Source organism: Acipenser ruthenus, chromosome 4 (genome assembly GCF_902713425.1).
Source record: "Acipenser ruthenus chromosome 4, fAciRut3.2 maternal haplotype, whole genome shotgun sequence".
NCBI classification, from domain to species: domain Eukaryota; kingdom Metazoa; phylum Chordata; class Actinopteri; order Acipenseriformes; family Acipenseridae; genus Acipenser; species Acipenser ruthenus.
The window spans coordinates 66,726,450-66,740,691 of record NC_081192.1 but is presented as its reverse complement, the minus strand read 5'-3'; positions in this window follow the sequence as shown (position 1 = coordinate 66,740,691).

Sequence of the window (14,242 nt, the reverse complement as noted above, 5' to 3'; positions counted from 1 at the left end):
AATTCAGTAGCACAAAACTTTTTCAACAAACAAACCTAAAAATTATTTAATGAATTCTTTGCTTTGGACATAGTTATGCTAAATTACAATTTAACATCAACATCTGGCAATACCCTTGACAGTTTAATATTAGAAGCTAAAATGAATTGCCATAAAAAAGACAAAAACTGTAAATATACATTCCCTTGGGGACTTCTAAGATTTAGTTAAATATTTAAGTTCACAAAATCCAGATTTATTTGCGAACAGCTAAATCTTGATTCTCAAAATAAATATTTAATAACTATATATATATATATATATATATATATATATATATATATATATATATATATATTAAAGATTTAGCATTTAAATGTTGAAAAGTTGCTCAATATTTTAAGATTTATAAATTATATCTGAATGTACACATTTAAAGAAAAAACATTTATAAATCTGGGGAATAAAATACAAGATTTAAGTTAACTCTGAGAAAAAATACAACATTTAAGCACCCCATATATAGTATACAAAAATATATATTAATGTATCTTAATACCCCACCCAGTGTCTCCCCACCAAATGACACCAAAAATATCAAAAGAAATCCTCAGGCTACGTTGCAGCAGCTATAGTGTGTGATCTCTGCCTGGGAAAAGCAGCAAGCCGATGTCCCAAGTGCGTGAAATAGCAGCCTACACAATAGTTAAAAAAATATTCCCTAGAAAAAAAAGAAGAAAAAAATACATTAGATACCAGTGCAGAAAACAATAATAATAATAAAAAAAACTTAGAAAACGTGTTCATAATCGTAAAATGTTACCGTACTTTATCATGCCACAATCCAAATACTTGAAAAGTCATCAACCAAAATGATAATAGCGTGCTCACTTTACCGCAGTGTATATTTTAATAGTATAACCACGGTTTAAATTGAGGCATATGCTGATCTTTTGGTGCTAACGATATAGAACGTCACGTCACGTGCACATTACATACTGTATAAAGGTTTTAAATATCAGTACAATATTTTGAGTTGTTATTTACAGATAAACAGAAGGAAGAGTGAAAAGAGTATGAGGCATAGTGATAGATATACATTTTGGAAGTGATTTGCACTAGCAATGGAGCAGAGCTAGCAGCAGAAATAAAAGCCATGGAGTGGAGCGCATTCAAAAAGAAATAGAGCTGTGAGCTCCACTCTGCTCACATGCTCTGGTTCTGAGCTGTGAGCTCCACTCTGCTCACATGCTCTGGTTCTGAGCTGTGAGCTCCACTCTGCTCACACGCTCTGGTTCTGAGCTGTGAGCTCCACTCTGCTCACACGCTCTGGTTCTGAGCTGTGAGCTCCACTCTGCTCACACGCTCTGGTTTTGTTACAATGTATTTTTATATTTTACTTTGAAGATGCTATTGAAACAAAATAGTAAAATGTATCAAACTTCTATTAAAAACAAGGGCTTTATTTGGCAACAAAAGTAACAAGCAAACTAAAAATTAAAAACAAGCCTATAAACAGAAAGCCCATAAAATAATTTATTCTTGATACATGTAATGCCTTTTAAAAAAGGCAACATTGTAAGAGAAAATCTATTTCCATTTACATTTTATTTATTTTTAATTTTTTTTTAATACAAAATACAACACAAATTTACATCACATTTAACAAAACACGAATGTACTGTCGACAGCATCAGTGATTATATGCATCTAACCATAGCATTGTGTTTATTAACTAGCAAAGCTTAACTCGCGGTCAAATGAAGAGGCAATTAGTAGACTTAACAGGTAACAAAACATTCTTTTACAATGTATTGTTACCTGTTAAGTCTACTAATTGCCCATATAACTTTTTGACTTGCTGAACTAATATTTAATTGATAACTGTGTAAAAGTGCACTGCGACATGTTTGCTACCACTTTCCCACACGACACAAACCTTCTCTCCTGTGTATGTGTATGTGTGGGTGGGACATGTGAGTAGTTCAGACCCAATGAGAAACTATCTATGGTTGCTAAGGAATAAAAACAAATTTAAAAAATGTAAACATGTCTACTGGCACCAGAATATAATGTTGCTGGTGCTATATGAGGTACCCTAGCGCTAGAATCTAGTACCATAGCGCCAAATTTGCACCCCCGAGCGTTTTGCGCGCACGTAACGAACACATTCAATCTCACGGTACATCACATCTCACGGCAGTCAGGTTGAGTGTGGGGCCCCCTAAAGGGCGGGGCTCACCTTGCCTCAAGGCCGGCCCTGCCTGGCTCTTTTTGTAAAGACCATGTATGACACGTCGTTTTCAGTGATCTGAGAGTAGTCTAATGTCCCCATCTGCTACTGTAAAAAAAAAAAAGATAAAAAAATGTTGTACCAGTGTTTGTTTAATGTAGCAGTAATTACAGTATGTAACTGCGAAATGTTTACTTAACTGGGATATCGGAAGCTGGCAACAGAGCAATTTGGTTAGCATTAAAAGCCTTTATCTACTTTTAAAACACAAACGTTTCAGTGAAAATGACGACTAACATTACACACTTTATTACTATAAAATGAGACGTAGTAGAACGACATTATTCGAGTTTGCTATGAAGCATCATCATGCTTTAAAAATACTTGTATTGCACATTTTGTATAATTTATTTTATGAATAAGAACGATGTTGACAAAGCGCAGCACGCTATCTCGTTGTAAACTGCCCCAATTACTGCCTGTTTTTTTCTCATTCGTGATGCTATTTGGGACAGAGAATGTTCAATGTTGACCCAACTTTGCCCCCCCCAGAAATTTTCTTAAATGATTTCCCTGATTGACAGGTACAGAATTCCATAGCAGGGCTTATGCCCCTGGCTTTCTAATAAATAAATAATAAAAAATACTCAATTTGCTGAAAAAATGGGTTGTGAGGGGAACAGGAATGATTCTTTTTATGGGGAGTGATATTGTTTTGTACATAATGTCATGAAACACAAAGTCAGGCTTCTTTAAAATCAAGAGAAAGAAAAAATCTTTGAACAAAAATGATCTAAGCAAGATAAACTTCTTCAAAGTAAACCCTTCCTGAGAAACTGTTTAATCAAATACATTCTTCTACAAAACTTCAAACAAAATATCTTTAAACTTGTTTTCTTAGAGCAACTCTCCTAGCCCCTCACTCCACATTCCTAGCAGAACTAATGCCTCTCAAACTAGGTGCTCTTGTTGTATGCATGGAGCCAGGGTAATTGGATCAATTTACCACCATCCAATGGTGTAGCATGGATCCCTTTTCCACCAGGTCCTAAACTGAACAGTTTAAAATGTACCCCTTTTACAATATGTTCTTTTCTCATACATTTGTAGCAGAAAAAACTGAACTTTCTACATTAGTTGGCTGATATTTTGGATCAGTGCAGGTCCAGTGGAAACACAGGTTGTAGCAATCACAAGCAATCTGTAAAATAATTTAGAAATTACTATTAGAACTGCAATTTACTTAGTAGCAAAGTAATTTACAACAATACATATATTACTGTATTTATGTATTTTTTAAAAACCCTTTTTGTGATATAAAACTAAATCACCAAGCCAAGCTACAGTAATTTTGGTGTTAGAGGTATGTGGGGAGTGTTTTTCATGTTCTGTGCTGTGCCGTTCGTCCTGTGTTATTTACGTCTGTGAGTGTTTTAGTCTTTTTGTTTTGGCCCTTGTGCCTTGTATTTTGACCACTGTGTTTTGGTTAGTGTTTGTACCATTTTGTTTTATTCATTTGTTTGACTAAAAAGTGCAATAGTGTGTTTAAACTTCTCTGCCTCTGAGTCTCTTCCTGGTAATCACAAGGCTGGGCTGTGATGTCATCCTGTCACACCTTATAAAGTCTGATAAATACCACTACCAATCAGCATTGAATCCACATTTCAGGTTGTGCTGTTATTATGTGCATACCAATAGTTCCTACATTTAAAGTCTAACCTCACTAAGCAGCATGCATTCGGTGGTGATTTATCCAACTTTTGTGACTCTAGAAGGAATTTCATAATGGGACAAAAAGTGGAAGCCTCCAGCAGACTCCAGACAAGGTTTTCTAGTTTGGCACAACTGAAATGTCATTGCTAAGAAAACCGCTGAAATTAAAAGCACTATAAATGGTAGACTACTAAATTAAGTGTTTTTTTTTTACTGTAAATAAAGTCTACTTGAATTAAATTGTTTTACACAAATACAGGGAAAAAAAGAAAACCTGAAAAATCAGAGGCCCTATATCTAGAGAACAATGAACACATTTGGAACAATGAACAAAACAAAATAAACTTTTGGAATAAAATGGAACCTTCATTTGAAGTGGAACTTTTAACTGTGTGGTGAAACTACATTTTTACAATGTAAAAGTACCATCCATTAAACAATATTGCAATTCATGGCAACTGTTGATGAATTGGGTTCTGCAGAACTTTAACTTTGATTCAGAACAGACTGCATGTGTGTTAAAATGCTGTAATAACTGTACTGTGTTTTAAAGAATATAAAGCCAGAAGAAATACTAAACAAACTGTTAAAACCCACTGTTCATACAAAAAGTTATAATATGCTATGTATTAACCTATAGTTATGCTAGAGCATTCTATATTCCTGTTTATTCTGTCACTGAACCTGTATATTTTTTAATTTTCTTTTCTCCTTTCTCCTCTTGCTCTCCCGTACTCTCCTCTGTACACCCACCCCGAGTGCAGAGAGCTGCAGGCTTATATACAGGTGACCATCTCCCGATTAGCAATAATTAAACAATTAATTAGCTTGGGAGATGGTCACCTTCTGCACAAGGTTTTTAATGTGGATAGGGCTTCCCAACCACGCTGTGAAACAATACAAAACAATAACAAAACACGGCTCCGCCGTCATATTTATGAATAAACCATAACAATAACAATAACACAACAACAAAACAAATACAATATAATAAATTGCACAGGGGCAGAGGGATACCCCGTTCTAAAAATAAACAAACACTCCTGTACAGAGCTCCTCGCCCTGTTACATATTCCCTCCCCCCCCCCCCCCCCCCTTGTGTAAAGCACACATGGCCCTAACGGCCACCTCCCCCCTCAGTTTCAAAGTCCCGGAAGAGGGGGAAGCAAGGTGTCCATGGGGGCAGCCATGGTGGGAGGTCCTTCTCCCACCGCAACAGCTGTAGCGGCCAGGCTGACCGCACACAGGCCGGCTCCTCCGGCCAAGGTAATTTTAGTAGCCGCCCGGCTGCCTGTGGGGGTGGTCTCCGGACCTCCCCCCACTTTTCCATGGCTGGCAGCTCCCCTTTTTGGGGCTCCGGCCACACGATCTCATGCAGCGAAACTGCTGCGGGGGAAGCTGGTCTCCTGACCTTCCCCCCTTCTTCATGGCCGTCAACTCTCCTTTTTGGGGCTCCGGCCACACAATTTCCAGCAGCGAAAGTGCTGCTGGGGAAGCTGGTCTCCTGACCTTCCCCCCCCTTCTTCATGGCTGGCAGCTCCCCTCTGTGGGGCTCCGGTCACAGTAGTTCCTGCTGCCATGCAGGACTGGCAGCGACCCCAGTTGAAGTAGAGTCGGCAGCGACCCCAGGCGAAGCAGAGCCGGCAGCGACCCCAGGCAAAGCAGAGCCGGCAGCGACCCCAGGCAAAGCAGAGCCGGCAGCGACCCCAGGCAAAGCAGAGCCGGCAGCGACCCCAGGCAAAGCAGAGCCGGCAGCGACCCCAGGCAAAGCAGAGCCGGCAGCGACCCCAGGCAAAGCAGAGCCGGCAGCGACCCCAGGCAAAGCAGAGCCGGCAGCGACCCCAGGCAAAGCAGAGCCTGCAGCGACCCCAGGCAAAGCAGAGCCAGCAGCGACCCTAGGAGACAAAAAAGACATAGCTCTCCCAGGCAAGACGGAGCAGCAGGCAACCCCAAGCGATGCGGACGTGGCTTCCCCAGCGGAACGTGCGTGGCATCCCTGAGCGGAACAAGGCAAACATCCCTGGGCGGTGAAGCGCCAGCGTCCCCGGGCAAGGCAGAGCTGGCGACCGGAGGCGACGGTGGCAGCGGACCCTCGGGATGCGACGGCGGCAGCGGACCCTCAGGAGGCGACGGCGGGAGGGGAGCCCCTGGCCATGAAGGTGGCAGCGGGAGCTCCACTTCTCCCCCTGGTGAAGGTGGTGGTAGAGGAGGCAGAGGCACCTCTCCTTCTGGCGGCAAAGACGGCAGGGGCTGCTCCCCTTCTGGCTGCAGCGGGGGGACCAGCAGGCATGCCCCCTCTGCTGGCGGAGATGGAACCAGCAGGCATTCTCCCTCTGCTGGTGGAGGTGGTGGAGACAGAAGCAGCTCCCATTCTACGGCCGCAGCTGGTATTTCCCACTTCTGGGGTCTTCCCCAGGGTGCCACCTCCTCTCCCTGGTATTGGGTGGGGCAGATGGCCACTGTGTGCCCAAACCCCCCACAACCAGGGCACCACTCGTCTACAACGTACACCTGGCTGACATCCCCTGGTGGCAGCTGTTGTTGGTGATGCAGGTGTCACTGTTGCTGTTTCCTGCAGCTTTTCCTTCACATTTTCTTCAAAGCAATAAAAAAAAATCAGCAGTACCTTTTCTGGCCTGGGTCCTGGAGGCGCTGCAATCCTACGCAGGACACCACGTGTGACAGGGTTGGCTGAGTGGTGACGTCAGGCCAGAATGCAGGAAGAAAAACAAACAAGTAAAATACCGCGGTGCAAAGGACGCTGCGGCAACGTTTATTTTCATTTTTTTAACAAAAATAAAATAAAAGGTTTTAACAAAAAAAACACACAGAGCGAAAATAAAAGTTCAAACCAAAACAAACACAAAACAGCCAATACAGGTCAGGCTGGGCAAACGCTGTCATTGTTTTTAATCCCCGGGTTTGACCCGTAACCAAAAAGTCCAGTTTACGTACACCCACACTAAACACAGAACACAAACACAGTTTTTAGTGACAGTGAATAGGTGCTTGTGGTGTAATACAGTTCTCCGTGAATGCAGGGGTGAAAGTGATGTCCTGGTTGATGCTGGCTTGCGCTACAGCTCCATATCGTGTTAGTGGTCTAGTTTAAGACAGACAGACAGTTACAACAAACACTAACAAACACAAGACAAAACTCACGGTTTTCAGCAACGTAACACGGGCTCCTTGTAGGTTGTATCTAACCATTTACCAAGGAACAGATCACCTACACTACAAACCCTTATATACCCTCCCCCATGACCCCTAGGTTAACGAGCGCATCCGCTCCTCCAATCCACGGATGCCACGCCGTTTCCCATCCGGGTCATTGAGTTTGAGTACTGTAGCTCCGCCTCTTTTCTAGATGGCCGACTTCCACCTAACCCAAGGAATAAATTGTCATGCCATTTAGTCCAGGGTACTCTGTTCCCTTTACACAGCGCCCTCACAGGTCTGGAGGGAGATCTAACACCTAGAATCATTTGATCTCTGTCACATCCCGTATCTGTTCAACCTAGCCCAGGACAACCCTATTGAAGTTTTCAGTGATACCCCAGGACTAGCTACCCTAACAAAGGTAAACATAAAAGCGCTGCAACTAATGTGGGATAGATGGATTGCTTTGCTAGCTGATCCAAAAAAGAGTCTATACCACCGTCACTGGGCTAGCCTCTAAATAAATTCCAAAAATCTCAAGAATGGGAGGAACGAAACACAACAGCAGGACAACCAATATTTGTACCTGACTGGCTGATATTTTCCGATGGTTCCTGCTAGAAAAGGCAACCCAGTATGTGGTATAGGACTTTCAGCTGGAAAAATAATAATGGAATTTATGAAGAAACTCAACACCGCTCTGAAGTGGTGTCGGGTCGATCTGCTCAAATAGCAGAAGCAAAAGCCCTCTTGAAGGGACTTCAGATGGCTCAAATACTGGGGACACTAGACCATGTTACTAGTGGCAGACTCCAGCTATTGCGCTTAAGCATTCGATATTCACTCTCTATCCTGGAAAGAGAATGGTTACTCTGACCATAGAGGCAAACCTATAGCACATGCCAAGGAGACTGAAAAATTGAGGGGTAACAGAATCAGTGTTCAGCATGCAGCAGGTCTCCAGAGGGGGAAGGAGGTTACAATTGTAGGTAACAATTGTGCTGATCAATTAGCACAAGGAGCAGTACAGGGAAACTAAAATGTAACCTTTCAGGCAGTAACTGCCAGAGTGTTTAATTTGCTTATTGACAATCAATTGCTATTTGAATGTCCACCAGATGAAGACAAATACCAGTTGGAGCAGGGAGTACTGTACATACTGTTTATTTAAAACAAGCAAGAGAATAGTACCTCCTATATTAAGCAGGAGGGCTATTCTGATGAAAGCTCAACAAGAAATAGGAGCACTACAGTGTATTAAGGGGATCCTATATCAGCAAAGAGAATACTGGTGCCCAGAACTGCATGCTGAAACCACAGAGACCTGCAGAGCATGTTTACTTTGCCAGCACTTTATTGAAGCGTTACATGCAGGCAGAGGTAAGTGAGAGAGACTTCTGTTTGATAAGGTGACTGTGCAAATGGAACAGATTAAGAATTGTACCTGGAAATGTTTTATTAAAAATGTTTTCATGAATGAAGTGACTTTTTTTAAGAATCATAAATATTTGGATTATAAATTGCATGAAAAATCAAAGACATGTTATTAATTTGGCTAAAATAATATTAGGGAAAGAAAGTATACATTACACTATTTAACTCTAGAGTATACATTAAATAAATGAAATTCTGTTAATAACAGTTTTAAAAAATTGTTATTGCAGTTTACTGGTAATTCTGTAATGGTTATAAGTAAAGTCTGACGTGGTTTTATTTTATTTTATGAATTGGAAAAAATAAACAAAACTTTAAAATACAAATTATTAATAATAAATGTGAACAGTAATGTAAGTAAAATCTTTTATGTTTTGCTTTCGTAAAAGGAATGTAACAGAATTATTGTCTTGACAAGTAAAGCAAAACCATGCAAAGAAACATAACAGGGATTTAAGAGAGCAGTTTGGAAGGTACAAAATGCTTATGACTGTTTATTGAGAAAGTGTCTTAATATGCACCTTCCTCTTGAAAGACAGCAGGCAGCTTGTGTATTGCAAAACTAAAAAAAGAAAAAAGAAAGAATAGGGGAGAGTACAATGAATATTTTTTTCTTTTAACACTTTCTTAAATTCAGTTTTGATGTGTTCTAGGCATTTTGCGAAATGGAAGAGATAAGGAGTTTAGTTTTTGTGTTTTCTATGTATATGTACTAACTTTTGCAAGTCTGTATCCAGAACTGGAAGAGGGAGTGAAACTTGCTTGGAAACCATGGCTACACTGATAAGCAAGCCAGCTGGGAGCCAGATTAACTCCTTAGGTACAGGTACAGTGGAAGCAACTAATGGGGTATTCTGTGTAAGCAATGAAATGTTATAAGTTTGAAGAAAAAACAAATACTTCAAGGACAGCTGAGTCAGTTAAGACCTATAGGTTTTTGTAACATCATTTTTGAGAAAATAAAATAACATTTTTAGCAACTTGGAAATTTATTTTTCAAGTTTGTGAGATGTATTAATTATTATAACAGAGATAGCTACTTGTAATAAGACAAAGAAAAACTCGCACTCGTATTTCAATAGAGACCAATAGCGAATGAATAGCTGTAAAAGGTGACACAGGTCATTGAATCGAGAAGCAAGCGCTTTTTTCTCTGTTACAAACTGTTCCCAGATAATAATAATAATAATACTAATAAAAATACATTTCAAAATTATAAAATAAAATAAAAAAACAAGGACCCATAGCATGAGCATTGGAATTTGCTGAACAGGTTCCTTATGTCCCAGTAATCTATGGGGATTCATTTATATAGGATGATCTTTAAATACCTTTCCAGCAGACCTTACTGTATAGAAAGAAATATATTTGTGACTCTGGGGTGTAGGGAATGAAAAACATCCATGTCATATAGCAGCAAGGATTTGGGAAATGTGTTAATATTTGAAAAAAATGAAGTAATAATAGTTTAAATGTTAATGCAAAATGAGCAAGTAATTATAAATGTTCCCTGGAATTAATAAAAAGTATGGCGTCATATGTACAAGGTAAAAATTAACTATTGCCAGTGTGAGCATTACAGTCCGGCCTCTAGCACATATTCAGGATCTGGTACTGATTCTATCGAAAGATACAGAGGGGGAAATGTCATGGAGTGACCCTAAAACCCGAACTGGCCTCCCCAGGCGATGTTTAGCATGCCTCCTCCTTCTATCTCTGGAGACTGTGCTGCTCTCCCTTGGTCACTGGAGAATGGTGCGGCTCTACCTCTGTGCTCCGGCAAATTAACACACGGCCTAAGGTCAATGTCAACGTAACTGCCCCCCTCTTGAAACACCAATTGCCGCGCAGCACCCAGCTCATTACAATAGACTTGTTTAGTGTTACTGCAGCTACGGCCCGCCTCCGAGATGACCGACTTCCGGTTCCGCCCCAGCCTTCGAGGAAAGCGCAACACTGACCTTATCAAGCGCCCCTTCTAGTTGGGAGGTAGTCCTACAGCTCGGATACCTTCTCTCTCTGTCACAAGCTGGTGTCTGGCTTATGTCTTCATATTTGATTGCGTCACCTACCAGTCCTGACCCCTACCCCCGTGCACGCTACACTCTCCCCTGCCAGCCTCAAGTCCATCCTCGGACTTGCTCACCAGGCTACAGGCTTCCGAGTTCATTCCTGGGTACCTGCATCCACTCTGACACCAATGTGGCAAGATGGCTTTGCGAGAATTGACACACAGGATTGCGAGGTAAGCATTGCTGCGCATTTTATTAATAAATAAACAAATAAAACAGTTGAACAAAACAAAACACTTCAGGGCTCTTGAGTCCCTATAGCCTGGAGATCGCTGGTTCGAGTCCAGGCTATTCCACTGCCGACTGTGGACAGTTCCCAGGGGGCGGCGCAAAATTGGCCGAGCGCTGTACAGGTGGGGAGGGCTTAGGTCGGCCAGGGTGTCCTCGGTGCCCAGTGCACCAGCGACCCCTGTAGACTGGCCGGGTGCCTGCGGGCCTGCCTGTAAGTTGCCAGAGCTGCATGGTCCTCCGACGCTGTAGCTCTGAGGTGGCTGCTTGGCGGGCCTGCAGAGTGAAAAGAAGCGGACGGCTGATGGCACACGTTTCGGAGGACGCGTGTGTCCATCTTTGTCTCTCCCGAGTCAGCGTGGGGGTGGCAGCGGTGAGCTGGGTTGAAATAAATATAATTGGGCTTTTCAAATTGGAGAGAAAACGAGAAAAAATAATTGGCAATTCCAAATTTAAAAAAACAAACACTTCACTGAAACAAAAAAGGCATAGTTGCCAAACCAAATAGACCAACAAATAATAATTAAAACAAGCATCGTGCAGGTGTTGAAACAGCTCACGTACAATTGTTTCTCTATATTTATTCTTTTATCTCCTTTCTCTCTTACTCCCATTCATCCACTCCTGAAAACTCCATCCATGTTCAGCCAAAGCTGCAGGTTTGTCAATAATCACTCACTGTTGACCACACATTCTCACGATTTTATTTGGATGGGACATTTTAACCCCATCCAGGCTGTAAACAATAATAACAAAACATTGTGTTTGTAACACACCAAACCATACAGTGAAACAATAATAACACAACATGCATACAAAATAACACAAGTACACATGGGGGTGTACCCCGTCACAACCCCTCTTACATATGTATTGTTGTCTCTAGCCTACTTCACTGTACTGCTACCTGAGGGAAGAGGGGTACCCCCACACTGCATCCAGAGCTTTGCTGATTGTAAACAGGTAAACTCATAGCCCTAGGTGGTGTCATTTGTCAATACCTATTTATTTAAAAGATGTCTAGATTACTAACATGGTTACAAATGTCTTGCATTTTTTGTTAATGGTCATATTTAAACTTTAATTCATTGGGTCTGCCAGTTCCCCCTGACACACTATAATATTATTAATGATCAGCTCTTTAGTATGCCAGTACTGAGCGCTTTGCTGCAGATGAAACAATTTAATTATTGCTGACCACTCAGGGATTTTGTGAACCATTCCCTTATCCCTTATGAGGAATTTTATGAGATCAACATTGGATGTTCAAACCTTTTTCACAGAGGAGTTTTTACATTTTTACTACTGTGTCCAGTTGTTGATAAATGTGATGCAAGATCTAGCGGACAGGTTCCCTCACACAACATTAGTACAGTAATCCGTAGTGTTTCCGCCCGTCACATATTCGCCATGATCAAGCTTTTCAGCCATGTCACACACATGTACAGCGCTAATGCAAAATGGCTACAGGAAAGTGAAAGCAAGTTGTGCTTACAAATGAAAAAAATTTGGAAATATTTTCACTTCTGGAAACTGGAGTTACCACAGATACAATAGCACAAGATTCTGGAATTGGAAAGAGCACTGTGACTGATACAGCAACCCGAAGCCGATCTGACTCAGCTTTTGCTTGTCCGGTCTTTACTAGCAATGGCAGCAAAAAAGCGAACCTTCAAACAAACCCGCATTCAAGACTTTTTTTGCTCCAACACAGTAATGTAAATATTGCAAATTTAATTTCTATTGTAACTTCAGTTTTCTACTTCTCTGGGGTTTTTTTATATTGTTTGAGCAAAATGGACACTATTTGCAGTTTTTTCCCCCCGCAAACCTATGCATTGCTACTCTGTAAATTACCCGCCACTAATGTAAGTGTATACAGCACTGTAACAGGGCGAGCAGCCCTGTACATTGTTTTGTTTATTTTATTTTAGAACGGAGTCCCCTCCGCCCCTGTGCAGTGTATTTTGTATTTGTTTTGTTTTATGATTTGTTTTATTATATTTAAATGTATGACGGCGAGCTCCGCAGGATTTATTATTTATGTAAAGATGACGGCGTACCGCCGTGTTATTGTTTTGTTTAGCGTGGATGGGTAGCCCCATCCACAACATAATTAAAACTCGTGCAGAAGGTGGCCATCTCCCGAATTAATTAGGTGATTTAATTTGTTGCTAATCGGGAGATGGTCACCTGTTATAAAAAGCCTGCAGCTCTCTAGCTCGGTGTGGGTGTTAGGAGTGAGACGAGAGAACGAGAGAACGAGAGGAGAGAAACAAAACGAAAGTAAAAGTATCAGTGACAGGTATTTGCCCAGCCTGACTTTTATTTATTTTTGTGTGCGTGATTTGTTTTTGTTTACTTGTTTTATTTTCGCTCTGTGAGCAAGTGCTTTTTGTTTAAATATTTTATTTATTTTTTAATTAAAACGGTGCAAGCCTTTTTGAACTGCAGTACCTGGTGTCAGTATTTTTTCCCGCTTCTGCCGTGACGTCACCACTCGTCATCCCTGTCACAAGCACTTATACCCTGTATCTTTCTAAACAGATTTTGTGGCGCTCCTTAATAAAAGCTGAATCTCAAAACAATAATTGTGTGAATATGTTAATTGTTGCAGCTGTGTATAATGGTATTTAAAACAGGATTCATTTTACATATCCGCCTGTAAGGAAAATTTGATGAAACCTGAAAAACAATATTAGTGAAGCCAAAAATATGTTTATTGGTGTAATACAAGAATAGAACTATTTGAAGAAAGCAAAGACAAATGCTCTGGGAAACAGCGGATGGAATCTGTGCAACAGACAATGGCTGCAATCACTTTTGACTAACATAGAACACTCCCATATAATGACATCCTTTGAGACCCTTCCTCACCTAAACCTGTGTACGTGGCCAGTCCCCAAGCCTCACAAACATTCCTCTAGTCTCTATTATCTCTGAGATTCTCCCACCCCCCCATACAACCAAAACAGAGCAGAGGACCCTTTCCACAAATGCCCATAAATGGTCATATTTGCTCTCTCTCTAGCCAAACTGTAATTTATTGAGACAGACCCTGCATTCCAAAATACCCCACCTAAACTCTGTGCTCAATATCTCTCCATTGAAAGTACCATACATTCCAAATATTAATATGGACTATCAAATTTCCTTACACCGCCCTTCCTCTGATTCAACCGCAGTCGGATATGCGATGGACTACTGTAATTGAAAACTGAGTCCTGGCTGATAGCATAGCCACTTTTTAATGACATTGACTTAAATTGGTTGAAGGTACCAAATCTGACTCCATAAAATATAAATTGGCTTGCACTTCCATTCACAGCATAGGTCACAAATGTACAGCTTTAAAAGAAACAAATGTTACACATGATATCTGGTACTACATTAGCTGAAAGAAAATTATTAGTTTGCTTTCCTG